We start from the raw sequence: 3,967 nt of genomic DNA, 5'->3' as shown, positions 1-3,967 counted from the left end.
ATATATTTCAATTATGTAATTTGATAAGAGTTGTAACAGGAGAAAATCTGTGATATCACCAACATTCAAAAAAATGAACATAGCCACTTTCCTCATGAATCTGTAGTTCATTCCTTCATACCTCCTATACTTCAGAGAAAATTATTTTCTATCACTATAGTGTTATTTTTATCTGGATTCTTATATAAAACACAATTAATTTAAGATTTATCCATATTGATGTAGTTACCAATGATTTATTCCTTTTTATTGGATTATTCCAAATGCTAATACAAATGCTAATACATTCTCCTAGTAATGGCTATAAAGGTTATCTCCAGTTTGTGGGTGTTAATAATAGAATTATTATGAGCTTACATGCACAAGAGTTAATAAGTATATGCATTTTAATAGGTGGACCATAAATGTGTGAAAATAAAATGATTAAGTCATATGATAGGTATATATTAATCTTTGAAATTTCTACTTGTCTCTGGGTGCGGGCCTAGGTGGTGTCATCATGGCTAAATGCATCAAGAAGGTCGGCATCGTTGGTAAATACAGGACCTGCTATGGTGCCTCCCTCTGGAAGATGGTGAAGAAAATTGAGATCAGCCAGCACGCTAAGTACACCTGCTCCTTCTGCAGCAAAACCAAGATGAAGAGATGGGTGGTAGGGATCCGGCACTGTGGTTCTTGCATGAAAACTGACTGGTGGTGCCTGGACCTACAACACAACTTCTGCAGTCAGTCAAGTCTGCCATCAGAAGGCTGAAGGAATTAATTGAAAGACCAGTAGAAGTTCTACCATTTGAGACATACTTAGCCTATAATAAATTGGTTAATTAATATTAAAAAATAAAAATTTCTACTAAAAAGAATAGAACAGTCTCAGTCATTCCACATTTTTGCCAAAACTTGCTGTGGGTTTTCTTTTTTTCTTTTATTTATTATTATTATTATTATTTTTGGTGGTACTGGGGATGGAACCCTTCTACGTCTGGGCTACACTCTCAGACCCATTTTTTATATTTGTATTTGAAAACAGGGTTTTCTAAGCCAGTGAGGCTGGCTTCGAACCTGAGCTATCCTCCTGTTTCCACCTCCCAAGCATGGGGATTACAAGCATGCGCCACCACACCTGGCTGTGGGTTTTCATTTTAATTGTATCTATTCTAGTATTTGTATAGGGATAATTTATTTTAATATTAATTTGTTTTAACCCGATGGATATATATATATATATATATATATATTTATATATACTTTTTTGGGGGGGGGTCTCACTGAGTTGCAGAGGGCCTCACTAAATAGCTGAGGCTGTCCATGAACCGCTATCCTTCAGTCTCAGCCTCCCAAATGCTGGGATTACAAGCGTGCACCACCATGCCCAGCAATGACAAATGATTTTTAAATTATGTTTTGTATTTTTCATCCCTATATCTTTTGTTTGTGTTCAAATCTATTGCTTTTTTGGTTTATTGGGTTGACTTTTTATTAAATTTCAAATTTGGCTATAAGTTTTGGATATAAGTCCTTTATAAGATACATAATGTACTAATATTATCTATGGCTTAACTTTTCACTTTAATGGATGTTTTCTGGTGACTATAATTTTTAAATTTTTGGTAAAACATGTCTGTTTAGTTTTGCACCAATATTTAATGTCCAAATTTTACTTTAACCTGTTCCCTTAATTTTTATATATTGTAAATTACCATAGCTTTATAATGCTTTAAAAACAAATAGTGATAGTCTTTCTAATTTATTTCCGTTTCAAACTGGTTTTGAAATAGGAAGTGAGAATCAGGGTGATCCTGACATGCTGCATGAGAAATGGTTTACATGGAAAACACTTTCAAAAATTAGAATGATTTGATCCATTTGCAGAAATGATTTAATACTTCAAATCTAGAATAATTCTGTAACTTCAAACCTTGGAGAGCAAAAATCCCATAAAGTCTACTCATTCAGAGAAAAGCAATTAAATCTTATTTTTCTTTAGGTTCTCCAATAGTAGATAGATTTCCAAGTTCCTAGTTAATGCAAACATAAACAAAAAGACTGAGCATTGGCTTAGCTATCTTAAAAGCATATCAGGCTGATCACACACATGTCTCCAAGACTGACATTTTGAACAAGTAAATGAGTAGTAGAAGCTCAAATATTCAATAACAAAAAGGTTACCTTTGAGCTCAGATACACACACACACACACACACACACACACACACACACACACACACACATATATATATATATATATATATATATATATATATATATATATATATGTATATATTCTGGCTTCCAATCTCCTAAACAGACTGTACAAGGCTCAGCTCCATAAAACTAAATGTATCCGGTGAAGTATCTTTAAGGATTTAGTGTGAATTTTATGTGGTCCTAAAATAATTAATTCCCATGCATTGTGAAGAAATATCACATGCATCACTATTGAGTCTTCATGCTGTTTCCTCTAATTGAGAAAAATACAGTTATTAATACTTTGTTTTAAGAAGATAGACCCGTAGGTGCTTTTACTTTATGTTCAATATGACTTCAATTGTGATTGTATTACACATGATTACAGGTAAGAATCAAATGAATCATATAGTAAAATCTCCTCATTCCACATTTAAAATAACCCTCTTAATATTAATTTAATGAAAATTGTATTACAAGTAAAATATTCCACTGTATCTGAGTAGCTATTATCATTCACTGCTTTTAGTAATTACGCTAGCATAAATGTTCTATAATAAAATCCTCCATATACGCCGGCTAGCATAAATGTTCTATAATAAAATACTCCATATACGCCGGGACTGGTGGTGCACGCTTGTAATCCCCACGCTTGGGAGGCGGAGACAAGAGGATCGCGCAGGTTCAAAGCCAGCCTCGCTGGCTTAAGAGACCCTGTTTCCAAATAAAAATGTAAAATAGGTCTGGGAGTGTAGCCTAGAGGTAGAAGGGTTTCCAGGAACCCCAGTACCACCAAAACAAAAACAAAACAAAACAAAACAAACAAACAAACAAAAAAAACCTTCATATACCAATGTCTGCTATGCTATTTATGGACCACAGGAATTTAAAATTTTTGTGAGAATGTAAGAGGGAAAATTGGACTGAAAATTTACTTTCAGTGGCTTTGTTCTTCATCTTCATGAATTTGGAGTTACTCTTTCCTGCAATATACCCAAAATTTTATAAATTTTTACTTTTTTCAAAATATCTGTGCAGTATTTTTAGGGCAAGTCTTCCTTTCTTTTGTTAATAATCTGAATACAAGCTGTATGGTTATCGTTTTAGAGCTAAAAAGAAATCATGAAAACATCACAAGGTGTTTGCTCTAGCATTCTCACTACTATAATACAAAAACCTGGCCATGTAATTTAGAGAAAAAAAGATTTATTCGCTCATAGTTTTGGTGGGGATTTGGGAGTTTAGTTTATGTGATGGTGGGGATTGCAGATCACATAGTATAGTGGTGTTGGGAAGCAGAGAGAGAGAGGGAGAGCTCAAGTCTTTGCTCCTCACATCATGAAGGCCAGAAGCAGAGGAGACAAGCAAGGGAAAGGAACTATATATAATCCCAAACCCACACCCCAGGAACCCATTCTGAGCAACTAAGCCCTCCATTCAACATTTTTATTTTGTTTCCATGAGAACTGGGAGAACATCCAATTCTCAAACCATTATAGTGTTGATTCAATCTATATGCCCATATATACACTGAATTTAATTCAAACTTAAGCACTTGTAAACACAGAGACCATATTGTGGGCATTGCTTCTTACCCTTTTCTTTTTTTCTTATTGGAGAACTCCATATTACTGTGTAATACTGAATGCTTATTACCTTAATATTTCTTTCTGAAATTGTAGAAGCTTCTGAGCTGAGCTTTGACGTAAAGACTCCAGAAACTCTAAAATGAAACATGCTAACACTGAGAGGAAAGCTGTAGTTGCTAGCTTTACTTTTTTTTT

At 34.1% G+C, this 3,967-nt stretch overlaps 1 pseudogene across 1 annotated transcript; it reads left to right on the top strand.

Annotated features, from left to right (window-relative positions):
* Positions 1-499: 499 nt before the first annotated feature.
* Positions 500-828, top strand: LOC308272221 (large ribosomal subunit protein eL43-like; annotated as a pseudogene). Its single transcript has one exon. The product of its transcript is annotated as a large ribosomal subunit protein eL43-like (transcript).
* The last annotated feature ends 3,139 nt before the right edge of the window (positions 829-3,967 follow it).

The sequence above is a fragment of the Muscardinus avellanarius genome, assembly GCF_963383645.1.
Source record: "Muscardinus avellanarius genome assembly, chromosome: 13".
In the NCBI taxonomy this organism is placed as follows: Eukaryota; Metazoa; Chordata; class Mammalia; order Rodentia; family Gliridae; genus Muscardinus; species Muscardinus avellanarius.
The sequence above is the reverse complement of the archived record's forward strand: the minus strand, read 5'-3'. Positions and strand labels throughout refer to the sequence as shown.